The sequence below is a fragment of the Tachypleus tridentatus genome, chromosome 9 (assembly GCF_004210375.1).
Source record: "Tachypleus tridentatus isolate NWPU-2018 chromosome 9, ASM421037v1, whole genome shotgun sequence".
In the NCBI taxonomy this organism is placed as follows: domain Eukaryota; kingdom Metazoa; phylum Arthropoda; class Merostomata; order Xiphosura; family Limulidae; genus Tachypleus; species Tachypleus tridentatus.
Window position 1 is genome coordinate 130,806,060 of NC_134833.1, and position 27,294 is coordinate 130,833,353.

The 27,294-nt window shown below is 34.4% G+C and overlaps 1 long non-coding RNA gene and 1 pseudogene across 2 annotated transcripts in view; both read right to left on the minus strand.

Moving 5' to 3' along the window:
- The window catches only part of LOC143226390 (calpain-C-like), a 237,466-nt pseudogene that overhangs the window by 136,863 nt on the left and 73,309 nt on the right, over window positions 1-27,294 (minus strand). The window lies entirely within an intron of this gene.
- On the minus strand, window positions 1-27,294 carry LOC143226395 (uncharacterized). Its single transcript, XR_013014590.1, has 2 exons — window positions 26,959-27,294; window positions 1-220 (listed from the first exon to the last, which is right to left on the minus strand). It is a non-coding gene; the product is annotated as an uncharacterized LOC143226395 (long non-coding RNA).

Sequence of the window (27,294 nt, forward strand, 5' to 3'; positions counted from 1 at the left end):
TACAGAGATAAGAAGAATTTATTGGGTTCTTCAAGGCTGTATCTGTACATCCACATCTGAGTAAAATAACTTCAAGGCTGTATCTGTACACCCACCTCTGAGTAAAATAACTTCAAGGCTGTATCTGTACACCCACATATGAGTAAAATAACTTCAAGGCTGTATCTGTACACCCACCTCTGAGTAAAATAACTTCAAGGCTGTATCTCTACACCCACATCTGAGTAAAATAAATAAATAAGTGTTTTTAAAGAACCCTTTATTTTTCAGGAACTTATAGATTCCCTTCTTAAACTCCCGTAAATTACATTACTGTTGAGGTAACTCTTTCCATAATTTAATAACCCTGTTGGAAAAAGAAACCTGTCTCAATTGGTACAATGTCTGTCTTTTCCAAATTTTCAACTTATGTCCTCTCATCTTCAGGGCATCCACACGAAGAAACCAAAGGAGTTTATCCTATTAATCCCCAGATAATCTTGTAAAGTTAAATAAAAACACCCATTACTATTATTTTATCAAGGAAAAATTTGTAAAGTGATCTAAACCTGTTGTCATAAAATAACCTTTCCTCACTGAAATCATCTGAGTAACCACCTTTCCAACAACCTAATATTCTTTCTTAGGAAAGGAGACAAAAAATTGGTGATAATATTCTTGTTTGCTTGTTTGTGTTTTGAATTTCGCGCAAAGATACACTAGGGCTATCTGCGCTAATTTAGCAGTGTAAGACTAGAGCGAAGGCAGCTAGTCATCACCACCCACCGCCAACTCTTGGGCTACTCTTTTACCAACGAATAGTAGGATTGACTGTCACGTTATAACACCCCCATGGCTGAAAGGGCGAGCATGTTTGGTGCGACGGGGATTCGAACCCGCGACCCTCAAATTACGACTCGAACGCCTTAACCCACCTGGCCATGCCGGGCCTAATATTCTTGATGACGAGAAACCCGCTTGAAATAAAAATGTATCTCAGAACGGGTGGTATGGGTATTAACACTTTTACTGATAAAAGAGAGAACAATGTTTCGATCTTCCTAGGTCGTCTTCAGGTTAACAAATAGAGAGTTTACAACTGACTGTAGCCGGGCGCATGTCTCAGGGACGCGAGTATAACGTGTACGGGATTGTAGGGGGCGTTGCAGTTAGATGTTAGGTTATTAATTAGTGTTGGTATAAAGGTGTTCCTTTGTATTGGTTTAATTTTGGTTTTAGTTCTTGTATAAGTAAGGTTTCTTCGATTTTGCATTTGTTTATATTTGTTTCCCTGCTTAGTTAGTTAGTTAGTTATCACCATTAGATTCCATCAAGGAACATAGGGCCGCAATCGCTTGCGGATTCTTCAACAGGTATTTAAGTGAGTAGGTTATTAGCCCACTGGACCGAGCTGTCCCTAATTTAGTAGTGTAAGACTAGAGGGAAGGCAGCTAGTCATCACCACCCACCGCCAACTCTTGGGCTACTCTTTTACCAACGAATAGCGGGATTGACCGTAACATTATAACGCCCACACGGCTGGGAGGGCAAGCATGTTTGGCGCGACGCGTGCGCGAACCCGCGACCCTCGGATTACGAGTCGCACGCCTTACGCGCTTGGCCATGCCAGACCCCCTACTTAGTATATGAGGGTTTTCTATAGTTATGTTGTCTTTATTTGGTTTGCAATGTTCAAAATCCCGTGAAGGTGTTTGTGTGTGTGTGTTCTTTGAATCTAGTTTCCATTTTTCTGCTTGTTTCTCCAATCTAGAAATCATGAAAGTTGTTGCATTGTATTTTATAAATAATGTTGGTGTTGTGTTTGTTAATGTAGTTTTTACATAGTATGAACTTTAGTTTTGTACCTGGTTTTTGAATAAATTTGGTGTCTACTGGAATGTCATATTTTGTTACTAGTTTTTGCCAAATGTTGGTTATTTTTTCGTTGATGTCAGGAACATATGATATGCAGCAGTGTAAGGTTTTGCAGTTTGTTGTATCTTGGGATTTGTTGTTATTTGTTTGTTTGTTATTGAGCTAGGCAGGGGCGTAGATTCTGGGGGGGATGGGGTATACATCCCCCCTTCATTTTAGGTGGGGGTGTGGTGCATACAATCATACTCCCCAACAGTTTGGTCTGTTGAATTGTTTTATTGCATCACAGGCCTACAAACTGTGTGTTTGTTCTTGTGATTATCGTGTTCTTACCAATCGAATTACATAATTAGGCCTAGATGTAGGCTTTTTTTCAGTAGCCGAAATGTACATCTTTTATCTAGACGTGCTTCTATGCTTTTCGATCTAAGCGATAGTTCGTAAGTATCAGTCAGTAGGCCTAAGTATACATGATCATGGCAACAAGATTACTCTGTGACTGTATGTTTACAGCTTTCAGGTTCACCTAATCAGAAATTACCAATTTGCAAATTAAACAGTCCACATAAGTGGTTGCAAAAATCATTCCCCCATCAGGTGTAAAAAATCTATGCCCCTGGAGCTAGATGTGTGCGTATAATTTTTTCAACGATTTTTGGAGGAAATTACTTGATTTTGATTAAGATTTCTTTTCTTTTGTTGATTCCATTGTTCATTTTATCGAGTGAGCGTAGTTTTGTGGCTGTGTTCATTTGGTTTCTTAATGTGTTGAATTTTTGTTTAGTTTTATGTGCTGAGTCCCAGGGAGTGTATAATCCACTATACCTATACTAACTAATTACCTAACATCTAACTGCAACGCTCCCTACAATCCTGTATCTGTTATATTCTCGCCCCTAAGACATACACCCAGCAACGTTCAGTTGCAAACTTTCTCTCTTTGTTAACCTAAATATGACTTAGGAAGGTCGAAACATTGTTCTCTGCTTTATTAGTAAAAGTATTAATACTCATACCAGCCGTTCTGAAATAGTGTTGATAACACTCCAATTGAGGTCCAGCCAGTGACTTGTATAGAGATAATTATCTTTTCGGTTTGTTTGTTTTTTATTTCGCGCAAAGCTACTCAAGGACTATCTGCGTTAGCAGTCCCTAAGTTAGCAGTGTAAGACTATAGGGAAGGCAGCTAATCATCACCACACACCGCCAAATCTTGGGCTATTCTTTTATCAACGAATAGTGGGATTGACCGTCACCTTATAACGCACCCACGGCTGAAAACAAGCGTGTTTGGTGTGACGGGGATTCGAGCCCGCGACTCTCAGATTACGAGTCGAACGCCTTAACCCACGTGGCCATGCCAGGCCTTATCTTTTTGCACTTATAATAAATATCTCTTAAAATGTTACAAACTTTACTACCAGAAACGGAGAGCTGCCTCGACATCTTGGGTAGCTTATCTACCAGCATGCCAAGATCCTTGTCTTAGTCACACTAGAAATGGTTCCCATCTTTATCTATATTATGACAATCAAATATAACACTTTGCACATATTGAAAAAGTGTTTGTCTAACTTACTAACAGACCTATACGTCAATATCATCGCTACAGTTATTAATACTCAAAAGTAAAATTTACCCAACATTTTATTAAATTACTAATCAGGCCCTTTTGACATTTTTATATAACTTAATGGTATTAGCACTAATTCATGCCTAATCTGACTTTTTCTTTGTCACATCTAAGCAACCCATGTCTAAGTAATTTGCCTTTCCCATCTTTTATTCATGGTATTGTCGTAATTAGCCTGAAATGTAACATGTTATCAAAAGATTTTTTGAAAATTTTTGTTCTCCAACTCCACACCTGCATGGCCAATTGGTTAAAGCACTCGACTCATAATCCGAGGGTTGGGGGTTTAAATCCCCGTCACACCAAACATACTCGCCCTTTCAGCCGTGAGGGCGTTATAACGTCATGGTGAATACCACTATTCGTTGGTAAAAGAGTAGCCCAAGAGTTAGCGGTGGGTGGTGATGACTAGCTGCTTTCCTCTAGTCTTACACTGCTAAATTAGGGACGACTAGCGCAGATAGCCCTCGTGTAGCTTTGTGCTTAATTACAAACAAACCAAAATAAAAGTGAATATTTTTATTGTACGAAGTGCTTAATTACCAGCAACTGTGACTTCAGAAAAAAGAAAATAACTTTTTTTGATCTATAGAAGACGTGATTAATTACCTGCACTGTATTTCTTGTTTCATCGAATTGGTCTAACCTGAGAATATCACAAGTAAAGCTGGTAGATTCGTTGCACTGGATTTCATATGTAAACGGTGTTTTTATGGCAGATGCCAATAAATTTATTTTGGCCTACTTTGCAAATATTGGTCTCTCTCTTTTTCTTTTTTTTTTTACGAGCCGCAAATTATTATCCAGGATAATTTCTTACCGTGCTTTTGTACTTGTTATTTGTATTTATGGCAAAATTACTACTGCTGTCTGTTGCCTTCTCAAATATTAAGCTGATCAAAGGGAAGTAACCACTCAGCCGTGCCCTATCACCGACTAACCACTTTAAGGAAGACTCGCTTATGTACAACAACCATAACTTAAAGTACACGGATTCGCACCCAACTCGCCAGCTTCAAAATTCAGAGCTCTACCAAACACTTGTGTGACATGTCTAAATGTGTTGGATGTTAATTTGTTAAATAAAAGACGTAACGCTAATTGACTATAATGCACAATATTTCTGTTATATGCTAAATAACATTGAGATTAATATTAACTGACATAGATATTATTATTACTATTACAAATTAAATAACATACAGATTATGATTATACAAATAAGCAAATCACGTGAAAACCACACTCAATATAAAATCGAGGTAGAATGTATTAGAACTATATTTTGACACTGCTTGATGTCACGTATAGATAGTATGATGCTATTGAAAACTGATCGCATTTGAAAATATTATGTACTAGTTCTTTCCGACATAAAACATTCAAACACTTTAATTATTAAGATGGATTCAGATTGAGAATTTAGAAATTAAAAACTGGAGTATCCCTTATATAAATGCATGTGGATTAAGTTAGAGTCCCAGGACCATCCAGATTGGAGCCTACAACAAGTCGTACCCTAATCACAGTGAGCACTAAGGTCAGTGCTAAAAGACCTTCACGTGTTCCAAGCATCAGTGCTCAAAATAATCAAGAATAATCTCTGTTTGGAAAAATGAAATAAGTCAATTGTACACAGCTTACTTCCACGACATAACCCTTTAATTTTGACTTATCTTTAACGGCCAGATAATAAGTATTCACGGCATTCTACACGAAAGTATACCCCTCAAATCGCCAGTCACAGCACCTATGTATTTCTGTGTGAATGTACTGTTGAAATTTAGGCTCTCCAACACTGTTCCTTCTTACACTAAATGGATTATGGTAAGCTAACAGAAATAAGTTATGTGCTTAAGACATGACAGTCTTTAAGAAGGAGCCTTTTCAAATGGAAATGTAGCCTCGAGGCCATTATCAAGATACATAGTTTTCAAGTAAAGCATGATCGGAGTTGGCAAATACAGATTGTAATAATGAGATAAAGTCTCAAAAACATTTTGTTAAAACGAACTCAACATTGTATAACAGTACAATCTAAAAACGATATTAATTGTATCTAATGATTCTTTGCAATTTGTATTGTGTTCTTCAGGAAGCAAATATTTTATATACCATCAAAAAAAGCTTGGGAAATGTTTTAATAATCTAAGTTAAATAAGCATGTCAAAAATATATATTTACTTGAGGGTGGTTGAAATCAATGATTTGCATATATTTAATATTTCTTCGTTTATTTGTTACTTACGGGTAAGAATGGATAGGAGTGTTGGTCTTCGAAACTTCTAATGATGTATTATGAGTAAAGAAGAAAAATTAGCCGAGAACTGTAAGTTTTTAATTTTTGTAAACCAAAATTTAACCCTACTTCTGTTATACCTAGACATGGAATAAGAACTATGTTCAAAGTCTGATTTGTTTCGTGCCCTTCTTCTCTGACCAAAAAGTTATTGGTGTTTACACTTTATCATTCTTTCAAGTTTCGTTGACACAGGTTTATTAGTACGCAAATACATGTGTGTGATATATTTAATTAATCAAGTATGTTTGTTTGCTTTGTTTTTGAATGTTACCCAAAGCTATACGAGGGCTATCTACTCTAGCCGTCCCTAATTTAGAAGTGTAAGACTAGAGAGGAGGCAGCTAATCATCACCACCCACCGCCAACTCTTGGGCTGCTCTTTTACCAACGAATAGTAGGATTGACCGTCACTTTATAATGCCCCCACGGCTGAAAGAGCGAGCATGTTTGGTGTGAGGAGGATTCGAACTCGCGAAAGTGGTGCAACTAGATCTATATTTCTGGCTTAGGATCTTTACATGAATACCTAATTATGTAAAAAGAAAACATGTCTGAGCCCAGTGTATATATCTTATTAGACAGAATATTAGACATCACTGACAAACAAGTGATGAGTTACTGCGGTGACTCAAGGAAAGAGGCAACAGAACTGTTGGAAAGGTCTGATTAAATACTACAGTCCTTACACTTCAGGACAACCAAGGAAAAACTTGCGTCATAATGACGTGTCAGTATGATACATAATTACTGTAAACGCCTAACAGCGATTGACGAATGGGCACGCTGCTCATTAACTTATTATCTCCCAAGATAAGCTATGCAGGGTGGTCTTGCCGCTAAGCATACAAAACACTAGAAAGAAGTGAGTTTTGCATCTCGCGGATTATATAGATGAATACCGATCTGTCATAAGTTCCTTTTTGCATCTGACATTCATCATTCGTAATCAGCTTATATGTGTATCATTCATGGCAACAGAAGAAGAAATTCTTTGTCATCAACCCTTGAAAAATGGTCATAACCATCAGTAAACAAATTATTTTAATGTATTTGTATTTGTAGCTTTTTTTTACAAAAAATATCTCAGACTGTTTTCAAAGACAAACTTACAAACAATAAATTAAATGTTGGACAAACGGCAAGTGATTTCAACATATGATTGTATATACATAAGTGTTAACTAAAGGAGAGATTATGATTGTATATACATAAGTGTTAACTAAAGGAGAGATTATGATTGTATATACATAAGTGTTAACTAAAGGAGAGATTATGATTGTATATACATAAGTGTTAACTAAAGGAGAGATTATGATTGTATATACATAAGTGTTAACTAAAGGAGAGATTACAATATTCTTCCCCTCTCCTTCTCTGCGTGTAATCCCTCCAATAAACTGTACAGGCTGTACTTATTATAACCTTCTCTTAATAGCTTTGTTCTGGAGAATGTCACTCTCACTTCTCGAAGATAGCCCACGCTGGGGAAGAGATTAAATCAACATATCAAATTCATTTTTGACGAAGAGAAATTCATTGTTGGTGTCCCCGTTTTTTGTGCTCGACTATTTAATGTATAAACTGAGATGGTCAACATATTTACTTACAACTTACAGATGAAACGATTTTTGACAGAGACGGCAAACTGTACTACTGAAAGCAGAAAACAGTGTCTGATTGAGTGTATTGAAAGCGTAAGACAGCACTTGCTTGAGCATATTAAAAGTGTAAGACAGCACTTGCTTGAGTATGTTGAAAGTGTAAGACAGCACTTGCTTGAGTATATTGAAAGTGGAAGGAAGTACTTGCTTGAGTATATTGAAAGTGTAAGTAAGACAGCACTTGCTTGAGTATATTGGAACTAGAAGGGAGTACTCGCTTGAGTGGATATTTTTGTTGTACATATTTCAAGTTGAAAGAGACTCGAGGGTCTGAAAACATTGTATTCCAAGCTACCCTTAGTGTGAAATATCGATAAGTGTAATGTGTTGTTCTTATTCTATATAAATACAGAGGTTGACCTCATATCTTAAAGATCTGCCTGTTCTATGAGGATTACACATTTCATCAGACGTACATGAAGAATTGTAAGTTTCAATCAATAGAGTTTTGACATTTTACAGATTGCTTCAAAACTGTCATATTCTCAATCAAAGCATCAGAAATACTCCTAAACAAGATTAGCATTACTATTATGGACAGTGTCCAAAGATCTTCTTAATATCCTGCAAATGATGAAGCATTTTATTCAAATCATTAACCTCGTATTAGTGGAAAATAAGAATGAAAGAAACGCTAGTTTTCGAAAAGGGCGAACAAGATATACACTTCTATACGGTTTTAAAACATATTTTACTGTAATCAAACGTTCTTCTATACGGTTTTGAAACACATATTTTACTGTAATCAAACTTTCTTCTATACGGTTTTGAAACACATATTTTACTGTAATCAAACTTTTTTCTATACGGTTTTGAAACACATATTTTACTGTAATCAAACTTTCTTCTATACGGTTTTGAAACACATATTTTACTGTAATCAAACTTTCTTCTATACGGTTTTAAAACACATATTTTACTGTAATCAAACTTTCTTCTATACGGTTTTGAAACACATATTTTACTGTAATCAAACTTTCTTCTATACGGTTTTGGAACACATATTTTACTGTAATCAAACTTTCTTCTATACGGTTTTGAAACACATATTTTACTGTAATCAAACTTTCTTGAATAAAATCTACGATTTCCAATGTGCAGCTGGTAAAATTCTCATCCCTCAGTATAAGCACTTTTTAATGTATAATTTCTTTGTAATCATTCTGTAGCGTGAAACGCAAAACCGTGGCATTCAAACCAGATATTTTAAGTTGATTCTACCCTCACGGGGATTTTAAAATTCACCATAACCTTTATATAAAATAGCTTGATTTTGTTCGATCTTTTTTTAACGATCACTAACTGAAAAATATTCTTCGCTAATAGTTTATTTGTGATCTTCTTAAGTATAAAGCTGCACAATGGTTTCCTGTGGTCTTCTCATAGCGGATAAAGAAACCCAATTTCGAACGTTATAAGCCCAAAGACTTACAGCGGAACCACCGAGAGAAATAGCTTTCATTAATAGCGAATTAATTAAAAAGTCATTTATGAGATATTACAAGTATAGATCTCTTCCTTAGGAATTATAGTCTTTGTTTATCCCTTGACCCTAAACTGCTGACCACGATTATGCTTATAGATATATTCTCAGCTTATATATCTTTTGAATGCATATTTTTATTGTTTCTTTTAATAGGCGAATTGTGAAATTGTTCATAGGATAAATTCTTAAAAAACAGAATTTTTAAGCATTAGGATAAATTTTGAGATGGATAATAGCTAAAAGAATTAAAGCCTTTAAAAAGAAAACTTTTAACTTCTCCAGTAGAAACTTTAGAAAAGTTAATCAATAAGTCTGTCCACCTTATTAAAAGGCAGGAAAGTTGGTTTATGTTGCAATAGGGTTAATGTGAATGTGTGGGGAATCCTTAGTTTATCAATGACCATTTCTGTGTATACATAAATTAACAATTTCTTTGGATTTAACTGTTTCCGGAAGTTTCAAAACTAAATTATTTAACATTTATATTTACTTATTGCTTCTTTGTCGAACGTGTAATCTCGTTTGACGTTTATGGATAAAAATAAATATTACGCATTTCGCACATCTTTTAGAATCACGTAAATGTTCCACTACTATTAAAAAAAAAAAATTATTCCTAATATAATATCTATGGTCTGGTATGGTCAGGTGATTAAGGCACTCGACTCGTAATCTGAGGGTCGCGGACTCGAATCCCCGTCACACCAAACATGCTCGCCCTTTCATTCATGGGAGCGTTATACTGTGACGGTGAATCCCACTATTCGTTGGTAAAAGAGTAGCCCAAGAATTGTCGGTGGGTGATGATGACTAGCTGCCTTCCCTCTAGTCTTACACTGCTAAATCAGGGACGGCTAGCACAGATAGCCCTTGTGTAGCTTTGCGCGAAATTCAAAACAAAGCAAACCAAATCTAATGACTATATCATTATCTTCGTCTGCTTTCTTATAACTCACCTCTTTATGAGTTATGAATTTAAATAACGTTGATGTTGTTGTTTTTTAGATGATTAATTTTAGCCTTATAATTTAAACTTTAAAATGACAAATGTACAATTTCATCGTGCAAAATATCCAGTTATTCATTATGCCCCTATGAAAAACAAAATTTGATTTTAAAATTGCACCTTTTATTTTACCTATGAAATCTACGATGTATTCACAGTAATAAAGTTTGCGATTTTATTTACACTAAAAGCTATAATAATACGAATACACAACTTGCTTTAGTGCCACGAGATATACATTAGCGCATACCGTGTTTCTCCGATAATTAATAAGACCTACCCATAAAATAAGACCTAGTGGGATTTTTGGGGATAGTTTTAATATAAGCCCTACCCTTAAAATAAGCCCTAGTTAAGAGTGGCAGGAAGAGGAAAGAAATAAAAAAAAATTAATTTATTAATTAGTTTAATAGTTAGTTAATTAGTTTGTTTAAGTATTAATCAGTAGTTTAATAGTTTAATAATAGTTTATTTTAAATGGTTAGTTTAATAGTTTTACTTTGTAACTTCATTTTTTTAATATATCAAAATAAGACATCCCCCGAAAATAAGCCCTAGTGTCATATTTTGGAGTGAAAATTAATATAAGCCCTGTCTTATTTTCGGAGAAACACGGTAGTGCATGTGTAAAGCCATACAGTAATACAGAAATTCATTACATTATACAACATATTAGAAAAAGAAAGACGAAACATTAACCTACCTACTGTAACATAAAGCATTACTGTTTACATAATAACGATAGTTTAAGAGCTGAATTTAATGGTTCTTTGCTCTTTAAGGAGTTATTTATTATGTATGTAGCAGAGATATAGGACGTTGACCTCAGCCCAGCCTATAAAACGTAAACAGCGTCCTCTCATCAAAGATATGATTTAATCTTAAGATTTCATGTCCTTATTTGGAATTGCAAATACGTTTGCATGGTGTTGAATGTTGAAAGTGACATATGATGAAAACAATTCGCAGAAATATCCATATGATATCGTAATCCAAGTACAACATATCTCCCATTAAAAGTGATTTTAAATATTAAAATGAAAGAAATTAAAATAATTACATTCACTCACGTTGTATTTTTGTCTTTAGAAAAGCTCATTTTCGGTGGCTTATTCGCATGATTTCAAGAAAATACAAACTACTATATCACATTTCATCTTAAAGTAACCCGTTTTTCATCTGTATATTAACACTTTTGTTCCTTTCTTCGCTACAACGTTCAACTTTTCAGAAGGAATCCTAGACATTTTTCAGAAACAAAGGGTGTCATGCTACTGAGATGGATTTTATTTTTGACAATATCAATCTACACTAACGATAACACGATATTATAAAGTTGTTTGTTGTTTGTTTTTTGTCGTATTCGAACACAAATAAAATGAATGATATTCGTCATAGAGCAATAGACCTTGATGGATATTCCAATGAGACCATGGAAAATATGAATCCACGGTCACTAAAAATGGTCATCAGAAGGTTCTATTTTCTCATTGTGACTATAATTCATGTCAGCGATATTCTGCATACTTGTGATTACACAAGAAACACTGAGCAAAGTTGTCTAACATTTAACATGACTGCATGCTGTTGGATGACCCGTTTGAAGGGATTGTCAAGTCGGTTATATGTCATAGAGCGCTTGACACGTTGACGTATTTAGCAAGTGTCATCTAACAACTAATCACTAGGCCACGTTATGCATCTGATACTAAAATCACGTACAACTTTGTAGTATATATAATATTCAGAAACATACATTTTCTTTTTGCTTAATATCGCATTACTAGATCTATCTGCGTCAGCTGTCCCTAATTTTGAAGTGATAGACAAAAGGGGATGCAGCTAGTCAACAGTATCTACCGCCAACTATTGAGCTACTCTTTACCAACGAATAGTGGGAGTGATCACCACACGGTCATGAGAACAAACATGTTCGATGATGGGATTCGAACCGCCGACTCACATATTGTAACTGTTCTAACCAACAGGCCAAGACATGCTTTGAACATATCGGTTTCGAGCCTTTTAATTCATCCCAGTGCTTCACACTACAGGGTTTAAATTCGAGTTTGTTTGTTTTTTCAGCAAGATCATACAGAGTATGATTTACTCCACCTGGAATGAAATTTTACTTTTGGCTTTCTTTAATTTATACAAACATCTCACTACAATACTTTTTTAAGAGTTTGTCCGGTTTCTCTAGTTATAAAGTTTATCTGGAAACGTTTTTTTTTCACATTAGAATAAAGCATATCTTAAGCTACATTCATTACCAGACAGAAGGCGATTCAAGCAACATAAGGTAATATTACGAATTAGTTCAAGGATCTTTATGATATATTTTTCAAAAAGTAGACACATGCAGTAATGACACTATTATTAAACAACTATTGTGCACTAGAGACTTATCATTATATATTGCCGCTGAGAAAACACAAACTTTTTTGATCAAATGAATTCAGCTAATGAGATAATGTGTAGAAAAGACAAACACGTTTACTTGAATATTCGGGTACACGCAAAAAATAGCTCATTTCAAAATGTTTTTGCATCTAAGTAGGCGGAACTTATTCAGGAACGCTCCCAGTTTATATGATTGAAGCTATAGTTCTTAGATTGGCTTAAAGGATGGTTCTTCTAACAATATATACAGCAAGCAAGCACAAAATACTTGTTGACTGCGTACGACACGAGCTTTATAGTTAGAGACATAAAATACTGCATGTTGAAGTTGTAGTGCAGTGATTACAAGAGGCGCAGGTCAAAATTAATCATTATTTTGACAACTAATATGATTCTTTCACTTGGGCTCAGGCCAGAGTTACAAGGATCTATGGAGGGGGGTTTATATGATTAGAAGAACCAGTCACTGAGGGGTCATCCGGCATTATAAAATTGTCACCAAGTGCGCTATGAAGTTGCCTGCTCCTTCAACAAGTATTTAATATTTATAAAGTGAGCAATGTAACTGAATTTTACTGTAAGCTTTATATAGCTGGTTATAAAAGAAAACAACAAATAAACTTTAGATGCGCTAACAATATACTGCTAAATAATTTCTACTTACTTGTCACTTTGGTGATTTTAGCTTTAAGGATATAACATGGTAATTACGGATAAAATATTTTATAAATTACAGTTCTTCAGTCTTACTCCTTGCACTGTACACGTTGATTTGCACATGGATAACGAATTAATAACCTGCGCTATTGTAATTTATCACTCATTTCGTTTTCTTTGTTGTTTTTGGGTTTTTTTTGTTACACCATCTGAGTTAATCACCTACCGCCAAATTGAATTACATCTATCTTGCGGAAGCCAGGTATGATCAGGTGTTTAGGGCGCTCGACTCGCAATTCGAGGGTCGAAGGTTCGAATCCCCGTCCCACCAAAACATGCTCACCCTTTCATCCGTCGGGATGTTATAATGTGACGATCGATTTCTGTATTCGTTGGGAAAAGAGTAGTCCAAAAGTTGGCGGTGGGTGGTGGTGACTAGCTGCCTTCCCTGTAACCATACACTGTTAAATTAGAGACGGCTAGCGCAGATGGAACTCGTGTAGCTTTGCGCGAATTTCAGAATAAACCAAACAAACAATTCCTCTTCGTTGTAGAGCTTTTCATTTAGTAAGAGAAATAATTTTCTACCGCATGTATTCATCATATTAATGCTTAACATCAATATACGAATACGAGGCTACACTAGTTCAGCGTGGTGGAATACATTGATTACCTACATCTGGCACTCTTTTTCTTCATTATTATTAGTTTCAGAGCAATAGAGAAAGCAGATTAGATACTGTGTAATGTATATTAATGTTATTCAATAAATGTCTAAAAGCTCTGCTAACAATGTTTCTCGCGTGTCAGTCACTTCATTTCTTTATTTTCACCCTAAATATGCAATATGTAAAATCCACAGTTGGATAAATAGATTATTTTCATTAAAATTATACATTGATTTTATAAAGATTCTTCTCTGGTTTTGCTCCCCAGTAGCACAGCGGTACATATATCTGCAGACTTACAAGAAACCGTGGTGAGCGAAGCACAACTAACCCACTATGTAGCTTTGTGCTTAATTACAAACAACAACATCCTCGAGTTGAGTAAAATCACCCAAGATATAATAATGTTATGATCTAAACATAATGCAGTTGTCTTCGATCACTGTTGTTACTTGCTTAAAAACATTGTGGCTTCAACTAGTTTCAGTTGATAAAAATAGTTGACAAACAATACTGCACAACTTGAAATATATTTGTAACAACGGCTCGTTTGGGTTGAGAAAATTTTTTTACCTAGAGGAGTGAACAACGTTTCGACCTTCTTCAGTTATCGTCAGGTTCACAAAGAAAGAGAGAGGAGGTAACTGACCGGAAGCTGACCACATGTTTGAAAGGGGTTGTGTAACTGAGTGTCGGAATGTAGAGGGCGGTGTTAGATGTTTGAATATATAATTTTATATTAATATTTTATTATTATTATTTATTATATTATTTTTTAATATAGATATAAAGGTGTTCCTTTGTATTGGTTAAGTCGTGATATAGGCGCGTTATAAAAGTAACAATGAAACTATTTCATTATTTATTTTGAAAAGCGCGACAAAGCCTTTTTCATTGGGTCAAATTCAGGGACTGTTATACACAAAGTCCAGGAAATTCTGACCTGCCCCTTTAGCCCACGCACACTTCATGTGTCAGTCAGTTTGAAATTTCAATCCTTTTATTGAAAAAATAAACATACTTTCTGGCATGTGCATTGACGTTAAGTAGTTCGGTATAGATTTCTTATTATTAGAAATTACGGTGATGTCGTTAGGTATGAATTATTTTTACCTTGGTTCTTGAAGTAAGTGAGTTTCTTGGTCTCTGAGTGGCATAGCGAAGTGTCTGTAGACTTACAATGCTAGAAACCGGGTTTAGATACCCATGGTGGGTAGAGCGCAGATACCCCACTGCATAGCTTTGTGTTCAAGCACAAGCAAACAAAAACTAAAAATTTTTGATTTTTTGTGTGTGTTGAAATGCGGCTATTGATGACGATTTCTTTTAGTTGATTCTCTTTTTATATAATCACATGGAAGTTCTTAACGAACGGTTTGAAGGTTAAGATTTATCAACTGTCTCTTTATTCCATACACGATGTTGTAATCAGTTCTCGTTCCACTGATGCTTAGTTATCTCATTCTCTAATCAGTTCTGGACAATTTTAAAATGAACTTACATTGCAGAGAAGAAAAATTGCTTTGAGGGTTGATGGTGTCACTGTTCCATAGCGAAAGGGCAGATTTTGATTAATGAATCTTCTACGATAAAAATTGACAGCATTAATACTATTCATCATAGCAGAACTCTTACTTTACCTTCTGCACTCATTTCTTGCTGAAAGTTGAAGAAGTTCTGTGAATTTATCAGGTTATTACGTAGATGTATGATAGACAAAAATCTAGAGGCCATAAAGAAGGAAAAAGTGGTATAATTTTCACTTTAGGCTCTATCCTAATTAAAGGTCGTTTTTGGAAAACAACATGTATCTTTCCGATGTCTGCCCCACCCAAAGTAATACCAGTAGCCTAGTCTAACCTAAGTTATGGTCTTCTTCACCACCGAGTTCCAGCTAGATGAAAAATGTATTGCACAACATTTGTGGAATAATAGACTAAATTTTGACATCTCAATAAAAATTCGTGTTAAACTAAACTGTTAGTAAAATTGTTATAATGTTTTTTTTTATTACTAAAATTTACTTCTTAATGGACTTATTATAATTAAAGGAGAACTGTTACAATCAATGACGGTAAACATAAGGTTTTCATACACAAGTAATTAATTAGATTGTATGAATCTTCTCCTTTCCAACTTTATAACATTATAAGAATTTTTCATTATTTTCCGTGACTGCATAAGTCACAATATCCATATATGAGGAAGGCTATAGTTTCAAATACACATTTCAAATAAGTACAGGTGTTAAGAGTGATAGCTGTCGGACAAGTTTTTCACAAATCACTTGCAAAAACGAACATCTTCATGACTCTAGCTGTCGTTTCGATGTAGAGCTATCTTCCTCATGGCTCTGATAAGAGGACATGTCAGAATAATCAATTGAATTTAAGTTCAAGGAAGTTAGAATTATAAGGATGAACTGTAGGGTGAAGGATTTATAACTTCCACTCTCTGACTTCGTTTTTCATCACGAATGTTAGCGCTTGCAAGTATTGTTTGTTTTGAATTTCGCGTAAAGCTACACGAGGGCTATCTGCAGTAGTCGTCCTTAATTTAGGAGTGTAAGACTAGAGGGAAGGCAGCTAGTCATCACCACTCACCTCAACTGTTGAGTTACTCTTTTATCAACGTCACTTTATAACACCCCCCCCCCCACTGCTGAAAGTGCGAGTATGTTTGGTACAAGGATTCGAACCCGCGACCCTAGGATTATGAGTCGAGTGCCTTAACCATCTGGCCATGCAGGTATTACGTAGATTGTATCTTTAACATGTTCGATTTTTTTTTTATTAAGGTGAAATTTGTAAGACCCTTTGTTGCATTATCGTATTATGTAAATATTTAGTACAAATAATTTTTATCTGACATTATATTATTGGACAAACATAATATCATTTTCCAATTGTTTTTTCTTTAGGTTCCACATTCAGAAGACGTTTTCATTGAATGTTTCAAACATAAGACAGCGATTTTCCTATGTTTGATGCTAGAACACTCGCAGCATCTCTGTCGTTCTTGTGTAGGATTATCTTCTACATAGTCTTGTTAAAGGGACATTCGCAGCATCTCTGTCGTTTTTGTGTACGGTTATCTTCCTCATACTCTTGTTAAAAGGACACTCGCAGCATCTTTATCGCTTTTTTTTGCAGAGTTATCTTTCTCACCGTCTTGGTAAAAGGACACGCATATCATCTCTGTCGCTTTGGCGCAGAGTTATCTTCCTCATTGTTTCGGAAAGAGGGCCTTCAGAACGTCTTTGTGGATTTAATGTAAAGTAACCTTCGTGATCTTGTTGTAAGAACCACTCATAATAAATATCTCTGTCGTGTTGAAGAAAGGTGATCTTTGTTTTCTGAACAGTTGTAGATGGCTCTTCTCTGAATCTTTTACATTACATTACGAAATAAGCTATGCTTAAGTGGGTGTTATGAGTCAGGCAATCCAAAATCCATGGTATGTTTTGAGAGAAAACAATGTTGTAGTATTGATAACCTTTCCCTAAGGTATGAGAATATAAACAATATCCATACTATTATTAAATTAAAAAAGACGTGTTACGTTAAATGGTTAGAGCGAGGGGGAAAATGTCGCATGCTATCAACCTATAAAAAGATCTGGACAAGGAGCTGAAAGTTACAGTGAAACTAAATCAAAGTATGACGTAAATGTATGAAAACCATGAAATTTAGTAGATGATACTTTTATGAGATTCACTCATAAAACATTTTCTTATTTATTTTTTGTGAAACAGCGCATTTATCTAATGTCTTACGATTTACACACGATGTTGAGTTCGTTTTATTATTACTATTTTCGAGGTTTGGTACTTCGTTGCTGTTCATATCAGAAAGTCCGGTCATGCTCTGTCTGACAAAGTAATTTCCACTGCAAAAATTTAGACATAAAGATATCATGTCATATCGCATCACTCCTTTCTGCATGGTTTCTATAATCTATCTAGTATGTGAGGACGACGGTTCCCGGCACCAGTTTCAATAACCTTACCGTTTAGAAATCAATAGAAGCTGTGTCTGACGCCTTGAAAAATATATCTTCCTATGGAATAACATGAATACCGGCTTCATTCTCCAGCTGCTCGAGGTATGCAATGGCTGAACGGGAGGTATGACTGGAAGCCTCATTTTTGGTGAACTCATACCATATTGCACTCGTTTCCGTACAAAGGTGGTATTTCTGTGTGATTCAAAGAAACCTGAAAATTGGACTGACAGAAGCAGTGTTCACTTTGACCTTTGTTTTCACTCTTTCGACCCCTAATTTGTTTTTTGCACAATATCCAGCAATGAGTATCACTGGCTACGTGCCGAAAGCGCAGTTTTCTTCAATTGTTCTTCCTTTGATGAACATGTGGAAACAACTTGTACGTAAATTGTGTCACTTTCCAGACAGGTATTATTCTTAATTACATCGCGTCACATTAACGTTTTCACCTGTTATAAAACGCCACAATTTACTTACTACAAATGAGGTCTGACTTGTTGCAGGTATTTTTCTCGGCGGTCCTGCTACCCAAGTTAATAGATATTCCTTTGTTTTCCATTAGCTTCAAGTACAAGGACATCGCCATCTTGGAATATCTAAATCCTACATCTAAACACACTTTTATGATCCAAGTGTATGAATATTTTGCTTCGAAAGGCACCGTTTCATACCCTTTTCAAAAGCAATCAGTTATTGATGGTATCACACTGCTTATCAAAATCCGAGGAATATGAAAATGTAGTTATGATACAATCCGTTCCACAATGACTTTATATCGGCTACTATTATCACACGACTTGCTGACTTATATTTTCAAAATCTGTTTAATTTAATTATGGATATTAATTTATTTATGCTACTCTATGTTTATCTACTTTTAAAGCGTGATTAAACCCGGAAAGACTAAGTTCCATACTTCCGTAGCTAATTTTAATTAAAAAAAAAAGCTGCATCTAGTTCTGAAATAAAGAAAAACTGTTTAATTTTAATGTGATAAACTTAATGAAAACTTTCAATGAAATATACAGTAATACGTAAATTAATATATTTACAGTGTAAGAAACATGTACATTACTCGCTCAGTTTACGATGCTTTTATTTTCTGAATGTTTTATATATAATTTTAATGAAAACCGTACACTGCACATATAATAATAACCAAATTAAACATGCATTTAACCTATAAATTCATAAACTGTGAAAGAACGGGTCGATTTAACAGTGTCTTAATGATACAAAATAACTGACATGTGTTATTCTCCTATACTGGCCTACCTAAAAATAACAGAAGTTATATGTGTTATTATAAATTTCGTGTATTTTTAATCAACCGGCACCTAATGGAAAAAAAAAAAAAAAAAGACCTAGTAGGAACATTCACCTGCAAGTAGTTTAGCAATCTTTAAACAAAATAGCTCCGAAACATCCATAAATAATGTTCTGAGAAACATTTATTATGAAGGATGAAACAAGTGTTGAACCACTATAAAGAATTAATAATCCAGTTGTATCACATAACACAAAGAAAGCTGAAATGAGCTTCTATGTCGTTTTGCCGCAAGAAACCATGTTCGAAATTCAATTACGATAAACAAAGAGATCTTTCTAGAACTGCTGAAATGAGAAAACAGTTGTTCTTTTTACAAATAAACAATAAGCGGCTTCAATGCTAATCTAACGCATATTAATGATCAGTTTATAAAACATTAATCAGAAACAACGGATTTAGTTTGATAGTTGTAGTTGAACTTGATGCTAAAATGTATAAGTAAACTCAACTGGTATTACCTTTTCAGTTATCGTTGTAATGACTGCCTAAAATGTATCGTAGTAACTTTTATAATATCCATAACATAACATGTAATGTAAACTAAATTAGATAAAAAGTCTCCTAATGCTGTTATATGAATGTGATTTAAATTTCATGAAATTTATAATATATTAATTTATATCTTTACTTAATTAATAAGTGAATAAAAAACAAGTGTTGTTGTTTTTTTTAACTTGTTTAACTAAAGGTAACGTGATTCTTGGCAGCATTAGAGAAATTTTTTTTTCTTACCACGTGACTATAGTGTGTTTTGAACAATACACCTTTCGATTTAGTTTGGTTTTAGAATTTCGCGCAAAACTACACGAGGATTATTTGCGCTAGCCGTCCCTAATTTAGCAGTGTAAGACTAGAGAGAAGGCAGCTAGTCATCACCACCTACTTTTACCAAAGAATAGTGGTTTGACCGTCACATTATCACGCCCCCACGTCTGAAAGGGCGAGCATATTTGATGTGACAGGGATTCGAACCCGCAATCCTTGGATTACGAGTCGAGTGCCTTAACTATTTGGCCATGTCAGGCCAGGGTTCTTAGCTGAAACATAATATATATTTTTTTCTTTGATAATTTACTGATTTCTGATTGGTCAATCTTCCCTTTCTTCTGTCTTAATTTATTGTATGATTTTATATCTTATTATAAATATTATATTACATTTTGTTATAGAGGCTTATGACATTTGAAGTATACCTCTAAACTTTATTAAACTAATATTATAGTTGTCGTTACACAAAGAGCTAGGCGTATGGCCATCTGTGCTCTGTTCACCAAGGGTATCGACACCCGGTTTCTAATAGTATAAGTCTGCAGACATACCACTGTGTCACTGGGGTTCAAAATCACAGACTAACAATCTGACAATTTTTAAAATATTTTCATAATTCTGATATTCCTTATTAAACCTTTTTTCAAGGTTTTTCTAAATCCCTATATTTAATCCATGCTCTTATCTGCGAATCTTGTAAGTACTTCAAAACGTATTGTAGCTCTAAAACCAAAACAGAGTAGACGTTATCTTACCTAAGAATACGATAAAACTGTCTTTATTTCTTATTATTCTATACTTTTATCTTTCGACATAATTTCTAACAATTGCGCTGTTAAATGTTTCTACACCCTGAAATATTTTTGTTACAAGTAATTTAACAACTGGTATTTGTATGACTCCTAATAAAAGTGTAATGTCTTGTGATAAACTGAGAAAAACAAAAATTATTTGAAACTACTATCAGCTTCAAAGTTAGGAGAAACTCCGTTATTCACTTCTGTGAAAAGTAATCCTTTGTCTGCTTGAACTGCTCGATAAAGCTGAGTTTATTACCCGTGTTTTGACAAAAAAAGAAAAGCAGATACTCTTATAACATTTTATGTGGTTGGATAGACGACCCTACCCTTGAATTAAAGTTTCATTTAGAAAAAAATATAAAATGTTTTGTTTTGGTAAAATTTTTCCGATACTTTTCATTCATCCAACTTTAAAGTTATTTTCAACAAAGAATTGCAACATAAAGTTAGTAAGCGTTCGGAAAAAAGTCACTTCTTAAGAAATAAATGTATTAGCGGAAGAATGAAAGGACAACATTCTGTCATCCACGCTTCAGTACGTTGGAAGAATTTTATTTCTGACACCCATACTTGCGACCTCAGCACAACCTTCAAAGCGCAAGCACCTTCCAGGCATCGCCCAAAAACAAACTGTAAAGTAATATCCACTACTCCAGTTTTCACGGAATGACAGCCCGAGCTAGCCGCACGAGCGAGGTCAAAAACCTTGTATATACGGAGCTTAATGAGGTCATAGTATAAACGTCTACTACCATTCCGACTGCTATAATACCGTCTACTAAGCCTGGAGGATCTGGTTTTCAATTTGGACTTTTCCCCAGGGCAATAAGAAGCATTCGAGTGCAAACACGCTACCGAGTCTCTGAAGGATTCATATCAGTTTTTATTTAACTGTTTGCGAAAAATGTATACTTTACCCCTGGTAAAATGAGGAAATAAGTGATATAATGACAAATCCGACGTCGAGTGGTATCAAACATTACAGCACTTTATAGAAAATTCTTCCCCGAGGTTTTCACAATGTTTCGAATTTTTGTGGTAAAATAATTTATCCATTAGTTCGGTCATTATTCTGAGTAAATAACTATCCACCTAACGTTGTACTAAATTTTTGTGGAGTTTAGATAAAGCTCTTATTTATTAGATTTGTCATGATAATACCAGGTAAGTAGTTCGTAATTTAAAAGTTTGTTCCACCAGTAAGCTTTGCTTCTACAGCGAGTTTCGACGGTTGCGGTGAACCTTAAATATTAATATTTGCAGCATGTTTTATGTTTATTACATTCACTGTTTAACCCTCTTATTATGAATATTTCGTGCCCTCAGAAATAAACTACTTAAATTTTATTTTGTCTTGTAAAATATGTGTAAATATTTCAATTGTTAACATTCTATATGGCAGATATTTGTAAAGAAGACAGAATTAAGTGCAAAAAGTGACGGAAGTTTGGTTTTAACACAGAGCTAGATAATAGCTAACTGCACTGTGTCCGCTGTGAGGACCGAATCTTGAAATTATTAACGTTTATAAGCTTTCAAGTTTACCGATGAGCCATTGGGAAAGGACACTAAATATGGATATAAATCAATGACCTAGTGATCGACCTTGTGGCTCAAATCAAAAGCCATAATAAGAGTGATAATCAAATGCTACTGTTCGATTTAAAACGTTTAAGAACGGATCCCCCTCAGTGGCTCAGCGGTAAGTCTGAAGGACTATAACGCTAAAGACCGAGTATAGATACCCATGGTGGGCACAGCACGGTTAAGCTCATTACGTTGCTTTGTGCTTAACAGCAAACAAACAAAATCAATAATTATATACATATATATATATATAAATTAAATATTTTTCTTTGTTTACTAGAGGTGAAATCAAAACGAGAATTTGTGACGTAGAAGTCTAATGCATTCGCTGATTGCCTGCACCCTCTGCTATGGACTGCAGTTTTCCTGTTAAAAGCTCCCCCAGAACCGCTGGTGTCAGCAAACCAGAGATATCATTAGATAAAACCAAGAACTAGTGTTGTTGACTATATATCTTTCATCTAGTATTTCAGTTCAAAATTATTAACAGCTAGCACAAATAGTTCTTGTGAAGCTTTATGTGAATGTTCGAAACAAAATAATAATAATAATAGTCAAATCTTCACATATTTTATCAATCAGAAGTAAGATGAAAACTGTTTCAGTTTCGAGAGTTAGTTTGTCCGATCTACACAATAAAGAAAACGTGATTAAATCTTTATGTAGAGGGAGCCACTTCTGTTTCATTTCCTTGTTGTTTGGTCTATAGTGCATTTCATGACCTAAATGTAAATGTGTCCGCGTTGTTAATTTAAGACTATCTAATTATAAAAGTCAAACTAATCGGACTTCTTTGCAGTTTAATGTTTAGATTAATGGTTACACGTAGCAGATCAAACAACACTGGTTGTTAACCCTAATCTGTTACGTGTAAAGATCCATGCTTATTTCTTTTACTTTTTAATTCTTGAAATCGGTTTTTGTTAGTTATGAATAAAAAATATTAAACAGCATGTTAAATAAAACACGATAATATGAAAATGTAAGAGCGTTTTACGATGTTTGTAAGGCTAGTGGAGAAAGATGTCAGAATTATTATATTCAATTAAAAGAAAAAGTACAAAATATTTTTAACAACTGGTTTTAACTTCATTTGTAAATCTAGTCGTAAGAAGGCAAGGGTAAGGTTTTTGTAGCCTGTTAAATTAATTCGTATGTGTCAGTCTTTAATGTCTATGTTTCGCTGTCTTAAGCACCCGTATGTTAGGTTAAATAGCCAATTAAGTTAAAAGAAAACATATTCACTTACAACAAGTGCAAAAAACAAACATATTCATGAACTATTTCTTACAGGAAGATTAACTATCATTTTTCCACTCGACAACACGTTAGAAAAACACAACTTTGAATAACATTGATGTTTAAAATTAACATTATATGATATTTGTATAAGCCAATAATAGCCTTTTCTCATTATCCACATTCGTGTTACTGGATGGCATTTAAAGACACGCTTCAATATAGCGGTATCGTGGTTACTCACAAGCTACGAAATACCAAAATTTCAAAACTTGCTTACACATAGAAGTATAAAAACTTGGATATCTGTTGACTCTTAATCTGTATACCATGACTGCAGACAAACAGTATTTGAGGACTGACTATCAAGAAATTATGAGTTTAATTATTTTTATCTCAGTCAGTTTGTTTGTTTTGAATTTCGCGCAAAGAGACACAAGGGCTATCCGTCCCCAATTTAGCAGTGTAAGACTAGAAGGAAGGCAGCTAGTCATCACCACCCACCGCCAACTCTTGGGCTATTCTTTTATCAACGAATAGTGGGATTGACTGTAACATTATAACGCCCCAACGGCTAAAGGGGCGAGCAAGTTTGGTACGACGGGGATTCGAACCCGCGACCGCCAGATGACGAGTCGAACGCCTTAATCCACCTGGCCATGCCGGGCTCCTCTCGCTCACTGTCCAGCAAGTATAATTAGGAGAAGAAATTAGTCTAGCTGTCGGTCTTCATGGTGTTTATAAACAAAATACTTTACTGTTAAAAAACAACAACCACGTTATGTCATATAAACTAAAATAATTGCTTAACCATAAATAAATGTTCTTATATCCTTCACTACGGAGGGTTCACATATATTTCATCACATTAAATAATTTAATGTTTCCTTCAGACCAACCCTCAATATAAAGAACTAACGAAAAACATTCGATGGAATTATTCATTTTCTACATAAAAGACTAATTAAATCCTAACACCATAATGGAATTAACAGCAATATTGAGATATTTTGTCCATTCTTTTCTGCATAACTTCTAACTTATATCGTTGTTTTACAATCAAGAACGTTTCAAGCAACTTGTCGTATAAATTGTGTAGAAAAATGTATTTTAAAATTCGATGTGAATGCAATTAGATAAGGCATCTGAAAGTACTGATTTACTATTAACAACAACATGTTTTTGATAACAGTTTATGTTCAAATCTGTATAATAGGCTATTGAACCCTGAATTTTTGTGTTATAAGCGTTCAAGCTTATAGCTGAACCAAAGATGTGTGTTTTGGGTAGACATAATGTAAATACACATTAGTGAGAATCTCAAATATCTGCAGGTACTCATCCGAAAATATACTACTTTTTTCTCGCTTACAAAATAAAAAGCATAAAACCCACAACATACGTATCAATCAAAAACTTTACGTTATTTTCTATAATTTAAATTTGTAGATACATTTGATTTAAGCATTTCATCTTCCAGACTTTCATTTAAGTAAAAAATAAACATGAAATGTCAGCCTACAGTTTGCACTGTTTCAATCATTCTCATATTTGCCTTTAAGATTAAGTTCTGCATTAAACAAATTACAGTGCAGATTTCAACAATATACGTCAGACGTTTCTAATTATCTCATTACAACCACATGAAGTTCTTCTATGTGCTGTGATTATCTGCTCTGGGGCTAAATGGCCCACTTTCTGAGTCTCTGTCTAAACTGATTAAAACAGCTGTGTAAGTTTTGGTTTCTTTTTCAAAGGTCCCAGATACTGCATAGGAAGTTCAGTTTCTAATAATTCTCCGAAAATAGATTGTTTGTTGCATTGTTTATTATTATGTTAATGGTTTGTTGATACAGAGGTGTCAACAACCACGAAACCACTTCCCACTGCTTTGTAATTAAGCTGTAGTCAACCTAATCGCCCCCCAGTGGTGGAGCGGAATGCCTGCGGACTTAAAACGCTAAAATCCGGATTTCGATACCTCTGGTTGACAGATCACAGAGACCCCATTCTGTTCCTTTGTACGTAACTTCAAATAAATACATTAATCAAAGCTACTCTCGCAAATGTGGCTCACTAAGCATGTTTTGTTTATTAATACTTTTTTAGGCGAAAACCTGTAGGGAGCGCTTTGTTGAATTAATAATTAGATAACAAAAACGTAATCGTGTAAGTCTTGAGTATTACATAGTTAGTTTGTTTCGATTATAATTATTTAGCTATCAAACTAGAAAACTACAAAACGTGAAAACTGTTAATTGTTAGTGTAAGTAATGCTAGTCATTAGCTCACTGATAAAATGTTATATATTCTGTTTTGTTGGCGGTGTATACGTTTACAAAATATTAATTATTTCTTATTTCTTTGGCTCGTGAAGATTTCATAACAAATATGAGAATCAATGAAATTTCACTACCTTAGAAATCGTCAGATCTGTAACAATCAGTGAACAGAAGAACATGTCAAAATGTAAGAGAATATTAAACTATTTTCCTGTCTATTCAAAATGTAAATACGGTTCTGCTCTGTTCCTGTCTATTAACAATGACAGTGTAAATACGGTTCTGCTCTGTTCCTGTCTATTCACAATGACAGTGTAAATACGGTTCTGCTCTGTTCCTGTCTATTCACAATGACAGTAAATACTGTTCTGCTCTGTTTCTAAAATACATTTTGCATCGTAAAATAAAGTACATACAAAATCGCATAAAGTTTTTCTTTTTTAAAAAAAATTAGGTATAATTTAAGCAAAGTATGTATTAATATTAATTATGACAAACACAAGCAACAGAGCACGAAGTTCATCTCAATATTACCACCCTAAAATAACCTGTTTACTGTTTTATTATTATTAATAATAGTATGCTGTTAACAAGCTAACAGACCTGATTAACAGAAAGATTGAAAATTAATAGCACGAGCTTAAGATTTAAAATATGACGTTTAATAAATATGCTGACTGTAATTATTAAAGTCAGTTGTGCTATTTTTAGCTTCTTCCGCTAGCCAACATGTTTTAGTTATATTTGAAGCCTATTCAAAATAATCGAAAATAAAGCTGGAATATTGTTAAACGTAAAGAATTATTTGATATTTCGAAAAGTTATTTTTTGTGATATAAAGAAAATAGTTCTTTTTTTCTCTTTGAAATAACCGCAAGCCTTAATATCTTCCGAATACTTTTCAAAAGTGCACACTAAATGTTCGCAGGAACATGTAACAAAGTGGATTTCGTTAGAAGAACGTTTGTTTGAACGAAATTTACTTTAAACTTTTTTAAAAGTGCACAGAAACGTTCACAGCATTTTCTGAACGATTATTACACTGGACGGAAGCAAAAGAAGCAAAAAAACATTATCACAGGAGCATGCGCACATTTTTAAGCAATTAGTGAATAGTAAACTACGTCGAAATCTTCGACTGAGTAAATTTCTCTCTTAGATCGTTCATTTCACACGGGGATTACAATGAATTCTTAAACTACGATCACACTTCACATTAATATTCCAGAAAACAAAACATAATGAAATCAATTAATTTCAAATGTTTGAACACTCACCTTGGCCTCTGGAGAAGAGTCAAGATTTACAGGATCAAATCACATGTGTTTACATAAATTTTTATTAGATCTCAAATAGTACGGTGCCGATTCAAGTGAGAAATACGGAACAGTACTTCGTACTTTGTCGTTAGATTTGTCAACGGTCACACTGTGTTTTTCATGTTCACTGGATATGAAGAACTATATCTGCCTGAAGAGTTTCCGGAAGAAAAAAATCTCCCCTCAACGATATCACGAAATTCCTTCTTTCGTACTAGGATGCTTTAGAATAAACGCGAAACTTAGTCACTGCCTCTCTGTAGGAATCGAGGCCATGCTTGGAGCTCAGCCGGG